Below are 15361 nucleotides of genomic sequence, written 5' to 3' on the forward strand. Positions count from 1 at the left end.
GGAGTACAACAGTGAACAACCACCATCCTCTTTTCAATGAGCTTTGCATTTAATGAGAGAAATAAAAAGCAAAAAAAACAAAATAATTTTCAACTCAGAATGGTAAGAGTTATGGTGACAGTATGCCTGGGGCAATGGGAGCACATAGAAGGGGCACCCAATCAGCCAGGTGCAGTTGTTCACGCCTGTAAAACACTTTCATTCAAGCTGATGGGAATCTTGACTACTTTGCCAAGAGGACATGATAATCATCAAGCTGAATGCACCAAACAACATTGCCTGAAACTATCTAAGCAAAAACTGAGAAAGTTACACAACACAGACAAACCTCCTATAAGAGTGAGAACCCTTTAGCACATGCTTAGTGTGTCAAAGACAATGCTGTGTTCACACCATTCCTCTTCCTGGACATGCAGAAAGACTACATTTCCCAGCCTCCCTTGCAGTTTGTTTGGAACCACGTGACTGCATCTCCACCAATAGGAATGTAAGAAATCACTTCTGGGCCAAGGTTATCAAAGGCAAGTGTGAGCTATGTTCCCTCTCTTCCTATCCATATGGCTACAAGTGAAAAACTCTGAGATGGCAGAATTAAAAGATGGAAACCTCCAGGATCTCTGAATCACTGTTGGACAAGCGCCCCCAAGGAGAACCCCTGCCCTGCACCAGATTATGCTATGGGTGCCAACCCACTGAGAATTTAGTGTTTATTTGTCTCAGCAGCATTGTCTAGTGTTACACTGACTAACATCCTAAGGTTTGAGAGATCTAGCATATTGTTAATTGAAGCTAGATTTCAATTACACTGAGAACCTTATCTATTTAAAAATAAAAACTCCCCTAAAAAACAAATAATCCACGTTCCTTTTAACCACATGTGGCACATTTGCAAAAAAAAAAAAAAAAAAAAAAAACTGGCCACATATTAGGCCCTAAAGAAGTCTCAACCAAATCCACTATACAACTGACATTGTCCAGACCACATTTTCCTGACCATAATGCAACAAAATTAGAAGTCAACAGCAAGAAGATAGCTAAACACAAGCATACATTTGGAAAATTAAAAATATCCTTTCATGAGTTAAAGGAAAAATCACAATAGAAATTACTAAATATTTACAACTGAATGAAAACAAAACTGTATACATATATATTTTTTAGTGTGTGAATCTTCCAACTTTGTTCTTCTTTTACAAGGTTATTTGGGAAATTCTGGGTCTCCTACAATTCCTCATACAGTTTTATGCTGTTTGTCAATTTCTGTGGCTGGGATGAACCTGTCCTAGTTCTCATAGACCAGGGTCTGCAGGTGGCTGTCTACAGCCCGGATCAGCCGCACCATGTCCGTCTCACTGTCCATCAGCTGGGCCAGAGGGCACACTCTATGCAGCTTGTCTAGGTAAACTTCTGGGTCGAAGTGTGCCCCGTTCCGATCAGTGGGGTCCAGGGGATCGGGCCCCACGGGGAGTCGCACCGCCTCCCCTTCCGAGAGGCCCTAGTAAAGCTTTAGCATTCTGTGCGCCTTCCGCCGACGCTCCGCAAGCCTCTCCCTCGGGCCCTTCTGGGGGGTCCCCAGGTCCAGACCGCGGGCTAGGCCCAGGGGCAGCTGCCGCCGCCATAGCTCCAACTGCAGCCCATGGGCGTAACTTTTTATATTTTTAAGTTGGATACATCAAGCTACTTGGCTTTTGCTTTCATCACATCATTGAGGAAAGCGGTGGTTGCTTATGGTACCCCTGTTTTTACTGCAACCTCTAATGGATGAGAATCTCCCTGTTGCAGAGAGCAAAACACTGAACTAAATTGTGCTGTAACACAGCCCTGTGTTGGGGGATTGGGAGTGATCACGCAAACACTTGCAAATTTGCACAGTGACAGAGGCAACTGTTTGGGCAGCTGTTCACTATATGAAAAGCCAATTGACCAAAAGTCAGTTACTGAGCTATCTCAATACTTTCATTTTATTATAACTTTTGGCAGCAGGGTGCAATTAAAGGAGAGAAAGAAAACGAAGTGGTAAGTGTAAGATAATGTACACACCTGTGTAAAAGAAAATGACAAGACAGGATGACTGTTTGTCTCTTGGTTAGCTCCTTGGGCTGTATGTCTCCCTCCTCAGAGAACCTCGTTTTCCCTTGTCCAGATTTGTTAGGGCGGATAATCCAGGCGCCTGCTCCCCCATGATGGGAGCCAAAGACGTCCCTGGAGCCGCCTCCCACTGCATCCTTTCCTGCATTGCCCACATGGACACAACTCAGCCGATTAGACTTCCTCTCAGAATTTTAGTCTTGAGCAAAGTAAAGCGACTGAAGATCTGCCCTTCCAAAGTGGTACGTGAGCTAATGGCTAAAGTTTACCAAGCCCTTCCAAGCAATTTTTTTCTTACTTTTTATTTATTTATTTTTTTGAGAATACTTGTTTTATTCCTCCCACTTGTATAAAAGGATATACTTATAAAGAGATAGCCAGAATTTCTATCCTTGAAATAAAATTAATCCTTTTACTTCCATTTAAAATGGCACTTATCCCTTAAATATAGGCACCCCAGTCTTGCCAAGAAAAAGCGATGGGGTCATCACATGTTATTTCGGTCTATTAGGTTGGGCCATGAAAACATAAAATTCTGAAACCTCCTCTAAAGCTATATGTACCTTCAATGTTAAATGGAAGGTGCTTAGTTTTAACAAACTGTTCAAATAGTCTATTTGGTCTAGAGAAAGAATGAGTAATAAAGTACAGTCTACCGTCAATTTATGTCAACCCTCTTTTTTCTCAGCTCCCTCTTACCTAGAGCAGGCAACAAGGATAAAAATGGCAAAGGGAAGAGCAGGTAACCGACATTCATAGCTGGTGGCTGACCAGCCAAGTGACCAGCCAAGATTGCTACCTTCCTAAGAGTCTGACACTTTCTACGCAAATGCGAATTCTAAGAACATACATTTTTGACCTCAGGTTATTACGGATTATGATCTTTCACATCTGGAACTCGGATGACATTTTTGAAGGCATTGAAGGCAGCTTGATGTTTCTGCAAGGCAGCAATTTGCTGTTTTTTTTTTTTTTTTTTTTAAGAATAGCACTTTGGAGGTGTGTGATTGATTAATAAAGAATTAGACCTTGAACCATAAGAATAAATCTGTGACAGTACATATTTACTCTTTGCCAATTCTATGGAGGAAGTGCTTTTGGTGTAGGAATATCCTGGAGATATGAAATCACAGAATGGAGAGATATGCCCTCCACCCTCATCCAAGACTGAATCTGTTCGCAATAAATTCCAAGCTACAGATCTGAAATAAATGGGCTGTTCATGTAATACTGAGCTCAGAGTACCTTCTGAGAGAGGAAGAGTTTTCATATGAGCCTTGGTCATTTCTATGAAAAAAACATATACAGTTCAGTAACTTTTTGCGAGTTTTTCATCACTTTTTTCTCCATTAAACAAGTGTAGGCTTAGGTCTTTTGTGTTACTAATTTTATGCTCAATTCATGATTTGAAACTAGGATATAGTCAACCCTCTGTGTTGATGGGTTCGACATCTGAAAATATTCAGGAAAAAAAATGTGTCTGGTCTGAACATATATAGGCTTTTTTTGGTCATTTTTTCCTAAGCGATATAACACCCATTTACTTAGCATTCACACTGAGTTAGGTTTTACAGGTAATCTAGAGATGATTTAAAGTACATGGGAAGAAATGCAAAGGTTATATGATAATACTCATGCCATTTTACATCAAGGACTTCAGCATCTGAGGAATTTTGTACCCACAGAGGGCCTGAAACCAATCCCCCCTTGGATATCAAGGGACAACTGTATTTGTGAATTACTGCTGAAGTAGTAAATTGTCATTAACCTTAGTGACTTTAAACAACACTAATTAATTATCTTACAGTTTGGGGGAAAAAAATATCCAAAATCAAGGTGTCAGCAGGACTGTGTTCCTTTCTAGAGTCTCTAAGTGAGAATTTTTGTTTGCTTTTTTGTTTTGTTTTGCATTTTCAAGCTTTAGAAGCTGCCCACCTTCCTTGGCTTGAGGCTTCTTCATCTCAAAGCCAGCAATGCCTGTCAAGTCATTCTCACATCACATCACGAAGACACTGACTGTTCTGTCTCTCTTTCCAAATGTAATGATCCTTTTAATTACATTGGTCTCATTCACCTAATCTAAGATATTCTCCCTATTTGAAAGTAAGCTGATTAGCAACCTTAATTCTATCTACTGACATTAATTCTTATCTGCTATGTAAAGAAGCATAATCATAGGTTCTAGAAATTAGGACATGGACATCTTTGGGAAGCCATTATTATGCCTACGATACCTAGTAAAATAAAACTCAGTGGTGTAGCAAATAAATACTTTGGCCACAGAAATTGCCTTTAAGAAGAAAAATGTCTGTGAATAACTTTTTAGTATATGGACATTGCAAATATCATGGGATATATAATGTAAACTCTACCTAAACTTCCAGGCACCAGGAGAGCAACAAATTCATTCAAACTAAAAACGTCACACATTATAAAAATTAAATGATTAAATAAATAACACTATCAGACAGGCCTGGGATCAAGGTGAGGTGGGTAAGTTTGAGTCGGACAATAGCAGGATTAGATTCTGTCCTAATTTAAAACTTGAATATTTTGTTGATCATGGTTACTTTTGAATCAATTATTTTTTTACAAAAAAACACATGCATTATAAGATCACCTATCTTGAGTGTAGACTTTTTTGATCCCCAAATTTTGCACCTGCATCCAGTGCCTCCCTCACCTCTTGGCCCTGTTAAAAGATCTGCAAAAAATCTCTAGGTCTGATTTTTTTTTTTCCAATCTTGATACTCTAGGAAATCCGATGGATTATTTTAGACGAAAATGCATTTAGCCAGAGGGTGATGGTATGCACATTAACAGAAGAGTTAGTATCAAGAAGCAGAGCGCTTCATAGACATGTAGGGTATACCTGCGGAGTTCATCTATCAAACAAGTTAAACTGCCCAACGAGACAGGGCAGGGCTAGGCAGGTATCTTGATGCTTCCCCTTAGAGTCTATACTGTCTTTCATCTTGATGTTTGCTCTCCTCTCATTGTGTTCTGTACTATATTGCCCTCATTTAACTATACCTTCATAAAGGACCTGTTTTTAAGAGCTTTTACATTAATCAAAATTATGTCTAGATGTGAGGAAATGCTTTGTGCGACTCAACTTTGCCATTAAAGGCATAATAATTTATGAAGTAACACCTCTTCCTCAATGACCAGCGCATACATGAATAAGGGAAAGTCCATACCTATAGAGAGCTCACAGACTAATGGAGAAGTAAAAATTTATCCACATGAGCAGGAGGCACAATTGCATAAGCAGCCTAAACCAGAAGGAGGGAGTGCTTGTGAAGAACGGGAGGACAGGGCGCTCCCTCCTTAGTGGATCACCCTGATTCCAGGAGGAAAGAGGTCTTTCAGTTGGGACAATAATGAGGCACAGTCTTCAGGGAAGATGTGGGGTAGGTGAGGGCATGCAAGCAGAGGAAGTAGGAGGAGCAAAGCACAGGTTATAGGAAAACAATGGGAATAATTGGGGAAGGTCAAGGGACCTAAAGGGAACAGATGTCACTAAGCCTCCCCCAAATCACAGCAGTGCCAGTCTCCTTGTCAGAAACTTATGACTCATAATCATTCACTCACATCTCATGATCATGATGGAAAAGCTCAGGCTTGGAAAAGAAACTCACCGTGGATTTATTCCAGATGATACTGACACAGAATTTGTACCTTTCTGACATGGGGTTTGAATTCTAACATCCTGTTGCTCCTGTTGGTTTTGGGTTACTGGAGGAGCAACCCAAAATCTCCTCCCGTGCCATCCCTGACCGCTGGTCTGGAGAGCTGGGAAGAACATTCCAAGGATGTCGGAGATTGGCTTGTCCGAAACCAACATTACACAATCACAATTACAATTACTAGGATCAAGATTCCATATCTTTAAACACCATAGCTTAATTTGGTTTACATGTCACATGTCTCTGCTGAGTGAGCCCTTTCTGAATCCACATTAGTCACGGAAGCTTCTTGGACTCCTCGTTACTTTTTGCAGCATTTTATTCTGTCATGGCCATAGGTGCCACTCTGTTTCAAGCTTGTAGAGCAAATATTCAGAACACACATACCTTTGTTCCTTTGTCAGCTAGCAGGATTTCTTATATCTTTAGAGAAACCTAAAGAAAGGAAAAAAGAAAAAAGACAAAAAAAAAAAAAAAAAAAAACAGAAGCAATAAACAATAAGAAAACCAAAGAACAATAGGAGCGACAAGGTGTTAGAATTCAAAACCCCGTGTCAGAAATGCACAAAGCCTGTGTCAGTGTTGTCTTGAATAAATCTGTGGTGAGTTTCTTTTCCAAGCCTAGGCTTTTCCATCATGGTCATGAGACATGAATGAATGATTACGTGAACCTAAGTTTCTTAAAAGGAGGCTGGCCCTGCTGTGGTTTGGGGATGTTTTGTTCCTGGAACCAGAATGTGAAAGACTGATCTCTGCTAAGTGACCAGGGCCTCCAGATGGGCTCAGGTAGCGGCTCAACAAGGATTTCTTGAGAATTCAGCTCCACCACAAAAAAATAACCTCAAAGCTACCCTACCTCCATTTACACACACAGGACAGAAACCTCTGCTTTCCAAATCATGAAGTCCGTTAAGTATTTCAACTGAGATGGAAGAAAAAGATGTGGCTCAAAGGGTAGAAATTGTTTAATGTGAATTTAATATGAAAGTACCTTAAGGCTGGGCCCAGTGGTTCACACCTCTAATCCCAGTATTTTGGGAGGCCAAGGTCGGGGGGATCACCTGAGCTCAGGAGTTTGAGACCAGCCTGGCCAACCTGATGACACCCTGTCTCTACTAAAAATATAAAAATTAGCTGGGCGTGGTGGTGGGCACCTATAATTCCAGCTACTCAGGAGGCTGAGGCAGGAGAATCACTTGAACCCAGGAGGTGGAGGTTGCAGTGAGCGGAGATCATGCCATTGCACTCCAGCCTGGGCAACAGAGCAAGACTCTGTCTCAAAAAAAAAGGAGGGACAAGGAGGGGCAAGGAGGGGCAGACGGTGGGGGGCTGGGAATAAAAAAAAGAAAAAAAAGAAAGTAGCTTACAATTAAAAACAATAATTAACAGTAGAAGTAAACCTTTGAAATGAATTGTTTCTAATCTCTAAATTCTGTTCTCAATCTCACCCTTCCATTTGTCCTTTCTCCTTCCCTTCCTCCCTCCCTCCCTTTTGTCTCTTCCTTCCTCCTCTCCTAAGTGGTGGGATATTGCCAAGTGTCTGGTGCCTCCAAGAACCCTGCTGCTCCTCTGTAACCCAAAACCCATAAACAACATGGATAAAATGAGGCTTTTTCAATGTAATTTCCATCAGATTAGATATCTCAGGTCTTAGTCTCAAATTATCTTTCTCTCTCCCTTCCTCCCTTCCACTCTCCTTTTCTTCCTTCACCCTTTTATTTTATTCTTATAATATCAAGGAGAAAATAAAATTAGGCATTCAATTTTAAAATTGGCTTTCAATAGGTTTTATTGTTCTGTGAACATAGAGCAGCCATAGAGGGCAAGTGTTCTCCAGGGCCTTCGATGTGAAAAGACGAAGGGCCAGTGTCCCAAACACAACTTCCCAAACTATAGGTTAAAATTCTCTAGGTCACTCAAGTGTACACTTTAAATATAAAAGTTTAGGAAATGACATTCTGTCCTTACTTCTTTGGATAAAATCAAAATTTCTCACTTTTATTGAAACCTGTTAGGTTTCAACCATAGTCTTAGCAGTCACAGTGTGAAGATCAGGGAGGAGATAAGATTTACAAGCTACTGGGCCCCTCTGGCTTAGAAGAGGAAGTGAAGCCGCCATGAGGCTCTAAACTCCTTTCATATTGAAGGAAATGTAGTTTGGTTCAATAAAGCAAGGCATGCAATCTCCTCGGTCTGGAAGTGAGCATAGAAGAAAGAGAGAAAGAAAGGGAGTCAAGCTGTAGGGGAGACAGGGAGGGAGCGAGTGCCCTGACACTGAGAGAAATACAAGAGGCAGAGAAAGAAGAAAGAGAGACAAGGGAGAGATATAGACATAAGACAGACAGAGAAAAAGAGAGACAGTGTCTACAGCCATACCACCTTGAACACGTTTGATCTCCTCTGATCTTGGAAGCCAAGCAGGGATGGGCCTAATTGGTACTTGGATGAGAGAGAAAGAGGTGAGAGACAGGCAAGAGAGCACCTCTACCCCATTTTTCCAGTTGTCCAAGTCTCCTATTTCCCTGACCCATCTCACGTGGAAGAGGAAGGAGAAGAGAAGATATTAGACTCTCTTGGGTGATGGCTAGGAGCTTCACCATGAGCTGAGTCTGGGGAGGATGCCGAGCCTCCCACCTAAACAGGTCTTGGCCCCTGGTCACTAGGCAGAATTCAGAACAGATATTACCTGCCATGTTAGTAATTACAGTGATTGAAACTGACCACCTTTCTGGGGGCATCAGAGAAATGGCTCTCTGAGAGCAAAGTACACCCAGGAGCTCTTGTGCAAATTTGGACATGAGAAACCCCAGAATATCCCCTTGTTCTGCCCACAGGACCAGGGCTTTTTTCCATCTTGCACCATTTGGGACCTGGGGTATGAATAGAGTGAGAGGCTAGGCCTTTCTTACAGGGGAACAGACTCAGGGCCTGTGAACTGGAGATCACTTGCCTGCTCTGTGGGACGTCCTGTTTTTCCTGAATATCTGGGGACAGTCTCAGGCCAAACTGGGAGCCAGTTCCATATAATTCTATCCATTGCTGGAACATTCAGCTCCTGGGGATGTACAGGGCTGGCTCAAACCCAGGGAATCTGGAGGGGCTCACGGCTGCTGGCCGTGTGTGCATAGGCATTCCTTTGAGAAGGAGAATGGGAGGGTGGGATTGTGACTACATGTGTCCCCTCAGAGTCCACCTAGGTCCAGGCCAGGATGTGGCCTATGGCCCGCACTTGAGTTCCTTCCATTCACACCGTCCCTCAGGGAACGTCAGCTCCACAGGACTTCAGGGCTTTGCGAGCCAGGGCTTTCCCTGCTTTCCACAGACATCAGCATGAAGGGAGGTCACTGCCATTGGGATTTGGTGGAGAAGCACGGAGTGGGCTGCAAGGCCTCCACGTGCTCTCCCTGTTGGTGATGGGATCCACTTCTGCAGGATCCCTGTGTTTTCAGAGCTGTGCAAGGTCTCTGGGGTCTCTCAGGACCCTGTCTTTCCTCCATAACCCAGAGTAGCAATCGCAGGCAATGGACAGAGCCCCTGCGGCCAGATGCTCAGGGGTGGGGCTTTTCACGGGAAAATAAGTGGCATTCATCCTGGTTCCTCCCTCTTTGGATCAAAGGGAAGTTTGAGAGACAAGCAGGCCCCAGGGTCAGTGTCTGTGATGTCTCAGGGGTGCAGCAGTGAGAGAGACATGGGGACAATGAGGCTTTCCTCGTGACCTGCCTGACCTCTTCATTTAAAATGTCAGGTTCTGAAGAACCCTGATTCCTGGCAGGCCAGAGGTGGATTTAAAGGAAGCTGGTAATGATATTGTGTGGCCAAGACCCTTAATGACATTTGTATAAAAGAAAATTTCTGAGCCTAGCATGGTGGCTCACACCGCTCATCCCAGCACTTTGGGAGGCCGAGGCAGGTGGAGCACATAAGGGCAGGAGTGTGAGACCAGTTTGACCAACATGGCGAAACCCCGTCTCTATGAAGAATACAAAAATTAGCCAGGCGTGATGGCTTACGCCTATAATTCCAGGTATTTGGGAGGCTGAGGCACGGGAATCGCTTATGACAGAGCAAGACTCAGTCTCAAAGAAAAAAAAAAGAAGGTTCTGATGGGGTAGGCAAAGAGAGGGCTGGGTCAGATGCTGTCAGAACTGCTAAACAAATATGCATCCAGGGCTGGAGCTTAGTCACCAGAGAGTCACTCTGATTGTCAGGGCTTTGTTTCCTGTGTGTTGAGCAGGCTGGAATTAAGGGGCAGACTGATTCATTCCTGACACTAAAACTATTTCTTCCTGGTGAAGAAAGCATACAGTGAAACGGAATATGAAATAAAGCCTTTATGTGCTCTGCCTAAATTAATAATTTATGGGGGTTTTTTTTGTATATTTGCTATGTCAGCTTTAGAAAGTAAGAGGCAGCCCTCACTTGCTGCTGATGACCTGCCTCACCATGCACATGTCCTGCCACCACCCCACAGAAATGCTTCGATTACCCACAGTCTTTTGCCAGATGAGACCAGTGTCCAGGCTACTGGCTCCTGATCTCACTCAGACTGATAGTAAAGATGTAAAATTTGGTGCCGATGTCCCAGCCTTAATGTCTCAAGGTGTAGACCTTTTAGTCGATGCTGTAGCCATTACAATGGGGCCAAAGGGAAGAACAGTAATTATTGAACATAGCTGGGGAAGTCCCAAAGTAACAAAAGATGGTGTGACTGATGCAAAGTCAATTGGCTTAAAGGATAAATATAAAAACATTGGAGCTAAACTTGTCCAAGATGTTGCCAATAACACAAATGAAGAGACTGGGAATGGCGCTATCACTGCTACTGTACTGGTACGCTCTATTTCCAAGTCAGGCTTCCAGAAGGTTAGCAAAGCTGCTAATCCAGTGGAAATCAAGAGAGGTGTGATGTTAGCTGTTGATGCTGTAATTGCTGAACTTAGAAAGCAGTCTAAACCTGTGACCAAACCTGAAGAAATTGCACAGCTCGCTACAGTTTCTGCAAATGGAGACAAATAAATTGGTAACATCATCTCTGGTGCAATGAAAAAGGTTGGAAGAAAGGGTGTCATCACAGTAAAGGATGGAAAAACACTGACTGATGAATTAGAAATTATTGAAGGCATGAATATTTGACCGAGGATATATTTCTCCATACTTTATTAATATATCAAAAGGTGAGAAATGTGAATTCCAGGATGCCTATGTTCTGTTGTGTGAAAAGAAAATTTCTAGTGTCCAGTCCATTGTACCTGCTCTTGAAATTGCCAATGCTCACTGTAAGCCTTTGGTCATAATTGCTGAAGACTTTGATGGAGAAGCTTTAACTACACTCATCTTGAATAGGCTAAAGGTTGGTCTTCAGGTTGTGGCAGTCAAACTCCAGGTTTTGGTGACAATAGAAAGAACCAGCTTAAAGATATGGTTATTGCTGCTGGTGGTGCAGTGTTTGGAGAAGAAGGGTGACGCTAAATCTTGAAAACGTTCAGCCTCGTGACTTAGGAGAAGTTGGAGAGGTCACTGTGATCAAAAATTATGCCATGCTCTTAAAAGGAAAAGGTAACAAGGCTCAAATTGAAAACTGCATTCAAGAAATCATTGACCAGTCAGATGTCACAACTAGTGAATATGAAAAGGAAAAACTGAATGGAGAAACTTTCAGATGGAGTAGCTGTGCTGAAGCTTGGTGGGACAAGTGATGTTGAAGTGAATGAAAAGAAAGACAGAGTTACACGTGCACTTAATGCTACAAGAGCTGCTGTTGAAGAAGGCATTGTTTAGGGAGGGGGTTGTGCCCTGCTTCGATGCATTCCAGCCTTGGACTCATTGACTCCAGGTAATGAAGATAAAAAAATTGGTGTAGAAATTCACCAATTTTGAGTGTAGAAAAGAACACTCAAAATTCCAGCAATGACCGTTGCTAAGAATGCAGGTGTTGATGGATTTTTGATAGTTGAGAAAATTATGCAAAGTTCCTCAGAAGTTGGTTATGATACTATGTTAGGAGATTTTGTAAATATGGTGGAAAAAAGCATTATTGACCCAACAAAAGTTGTGAGAACTGCTTTATTGGATGCTGCTGGCATGGCCTGTCTATTAACTACAGCAGCTGTTGTAGTCACATAAATTCCTAAATAAGGGAATGGCCCTGGAATGGGTGCAATGTGTGGAATGGGTGGTGGTATGGGAGGTCGCCTGCTCTAATTCCTAGAATAGTGCTTTACCTTTATTAATGAATTGTGATAGGAAGCCCAAGACAGTGTTCCTCACCAATAACTTCAGAGAAGTCAGTTGGAGAAAATGAAGAAAAGGCTGGCTGATGTTTAAGAAACCACTATAACCATCAGTTACTGGTTTCAGGTGACAAAGTACATTATGGTTTACAGCTGTCATCCATGCCAACAGATAATTTAGTTTGTATTTTTGAATAGAAAGATGTTGTACATTCCTGACAGTGGGTACAAGAGCCACGGACTGATGTACTGCTTTCAACCTAAATCACTGAGGCATTTTTACTACTATTCTGTTAAAATCAGGATTTTAGTGCTTGCAACAAGCAGATGAGAAGTTAAGCAGCCTTTCTGTGCAGAGTGAGAATAGTTGTGTACAAAGTAGAGAAACTTCCAATTATGTGACAACCTTTGTGTATTAAAAATTTGTTTAAAGTTAAAAAAAAGAAAGACGCAAACATCCTGACACTTCACTGTAATTATCTCAGCATGAATCTCTTACACAGGAGGGGAAATTCCCACATCAAACACAATACAATTTACACACATTAAGAAAACTAGTTTCTCAATGTTATTTATTATGTGGTCAATATTTCACATTTCTCCAATTGTTCCAACCATGGCTTCATGGCTGCTGATGTTTCTGGATACCTATTTAATCTAGATTTGCACATCGAATTAAGTTGTCACGTCTCTTAACTTGTTGAGTAAATATTCTTAAGGAAATGTCATGGTACTATGAGAAGAATCTTACTGGGGCTTAGAGTTTGAATTAAGGGACTGGTTGCCATCCTTTTCATGTGTGACATCTGTCAGGTCTCTGAGCCCGAGCCAAGCCATTGCATCCCCTGTGACTTGCATGTAAACATCCAGATGGCCTGAAGTAACTGAAGAATTACAAAAGAAGTGAAAAGGCCCTGCCTTGCCTTAACTGACGACATTTCACCACAAAAGAAGTGTAAATGGCCGGTCCTTGCCTTAAATGATGACATTACCTTGTGAAAGTCCTTTTCCTGGCTCATCCTGGCTCAAAAATCACCCCAACTGAGCACCTTGTGACCCCCACTCCTGCCTGCCAGAGAACAAACCCCCTTTGACTGTAATTTTCCTTTACCTACCCAAATCCTATAAAACAGCCCCACCCTTGTCTCCCTTCCCTGACTCTCGTTTAGGACTCAGCCCACCCGCACCCAGGTGAAATAAACAGCCATGTTGCTCACACAAAGCCTGTTTGGTGGTCTCTTCACATGGACGCACATGAAATTTGGTGCCGTGACTCAGATCGGGGACCTCCCTTGGGAGATCAATCCCCTGTCCTCCTGTTCTTTGCTCCATGAGAAAGATCCACATACGACCTCAGGTCCTCAGACCAACCAGCCCAAGAAACATCTCACCAATTTCAAATCTGGTAAGCAGCCTCTTTTTACTCTCTTCTCCAACCTCCCTCACTATCCCTCAAACTATTTCTCTGTTCAATCTTGGCACCACACTTCAATCTCTCCCTTCTCTTAATTTCAATTCCTTTCATTTTCTGGTAGAGACAAAGGAGACACGTTTTATCCATGGACCCAAAACTCAGGCGCCGGTCACGGACTAGGGAAGGCAGCCTTCCCTTGGTGTTTAATCATTGCAGGGATGCCTCTCTGATTATTCACCCATGTTTCAGAGGTGTCAGACTACGCAGGGATGCCTGCTTTGGTCCTTCACCCTTAGCAGCAAGTCCCACTTTTCTGGGGGAGGGGCAAGTACCCCAACCCCTTCTCTCTGTGTCTCTACCGCTTCTCTGCTTTCTTGGGGCAGAGGCAAGTACACCTCAACCTCTTCTCCTTCACCCTTAGCGGCAAGTCCCACTTTCCTGAGGCAGGGGCAAGTATCCCTCAACCCCTTCTCCTTCACCCTTAGCAGCAAGTCCTGTTTTCCTGGGGCAGGGGCAAGTACCCCTCAACCCCTTCTCCTTCACCCTTAGTGGCAAGTCCCGCTTTTCTGGAGAAGGGGCAAGTACCCCTCAATCCCTTCTCCTTCACCCTTAGCGGCAAGCCCCACATTTCTAGGGGGCAAGAACTCCCAATTGCTTATTTCCATACCCTGACCTCTTATCTCTGTGCCCCAATCCCTTATTTCCACACCCCGACCTCTTATCTCTGTGCCCCAATCCCTTATTTCCATGCCCCAACCCCTTCTTTGCTTTTCTGGAGGGTAAGAACCCCCCACTCCTTCTCTGTGTCTCTACACTTTTCTCTGGGATTGCCTCCTTCAATATGGGCAAGGTTACACCTTCCATTCCTCCTTCTTCTCCCTTAGCCTGTGTTCCTAAGAACTTAAAACCTCTTCAACTCTCACCTGACCTAAAATCTAAGCATCTTATTTTCTTCTGCAATGCTGCTTGACCCCAGTACAAACTCAACAGTAGTTCCAAATAGCAGGAAAACGGCACTTTCAATTTTTCCATCCTACAAGATCTAAATTATTCTTGTCATAAAATGGGCAAATGGTGTGAGGTGACTGACGTCCAGGCATGCTTTTAGACATCTGTCCCTTCCTAGTCTCTGTGCCCAATGCAACTCATCCCAAATCTTCCTTCTTTCCCTCCCACCTGTCCCCTCAATCCCAACCCCAAGCGTCGCTGAGTCTTTCTAATCCTCCTTTTCTACAGACCCATCTGACCTCTCCCCTCCTAACCAGGCCAAGCTAAGTCCCAATTCTTCCTCAGCCTCCACTCCTCCACCCTATAATCCTTTTATCACCTCCCCTACTCACACCCAGTCCAGCTTACAGTTTCATTCCGTGACTAGCCCTGCCCCTCCTGCCCAGCAATTTTTTCTTAAAAAGGTGGATGGGGCTAAAGGCATAGTCAAGGTTAATGCTCCTTTTTCTTTATCCCAAATCAGATAGCGTTTAGGCTCTTTTTCATCAAATATAAAAATCCAGCCCAGTTCATGGCTCATTTGGCAGCAACCCTGAGACGCTCTACAGCCTTATACCCTAAAAGGTCAAAAGGCCGTCTTATTCTCAATATACATTTTATTACCCAATCTGCTCCCGACATTAAATAAAACTCCAAAAATTAGAATCTGGCCCTCAGACCCCACAACAGGACTTAATTAACCTCATCTTCAAGGTGTGCAATAATAGAAAAAAGTTTCAATTCCTTGCCTCCACTGTGAGACAAACCCCAGCCACATCTCCAGCACACAAGAACTTCCAAACTCCTGAACCACAGCAGCCAGGCGTTCCTCCAGAACCTCCTCCCCCAGGAGCTTGCTACACGTGCCAGAAAACTGGCCACTGGGCCAAGGAATGCCCGCAACCTGGGATTCCTCCTAAGCCGTGTCCCATCTGTGTGGGACCCCACTGGAA

At 43.2% G+C, this 15361-nt stretch overlaps 1 long non-coding RNA gene and 1 pseudogene across 1 annotated transcript; one reads left to right on the forward strand and one right to left on the reverse strand.

Annotated features, from left to right (window-relative positions):
* Nucleotides 1-3060: 3060 nt before the first annotated feature.
* LOC115834828 lies at nucleotides 3061-6815 on the reverse strand. The gene is made up of 2 exons (XR_004029821.1): nucleotides 5730-6815; nucleotides 3061-3375 (listed from the first exon to the last, which is right to left on the reverse strand). It is a non-coding gene; the product is annotated as an uncharacterized LOC115834828 (long non-coding RNA).
* Nucleotides 6816-9817: 3002 nt separating this feature from the next.
* Nucleotides 9818-12230, forward strand: LOC115834827 (annotated as a pseudogene).
* Nucleotides 12231-15361: the final 3131 nt, after the last annotated feature.

The sequence above is a fragment of the Nomascus leucogenys genome, chromosome 4 (genome assembly GCF_006542625.1).
Source record: "Nomascus leucogenys isolate Asia chromosome 4, Asia_NLE_v1, whole genome shotgun sequence".
Classification (NCBI taxonomy): domain Eukaryota; kingdom Metazoa; phylum Chordata; class Mammalia; order Primates; family Hylobatidae; genus Nomascus; species Nomascus leucogenys.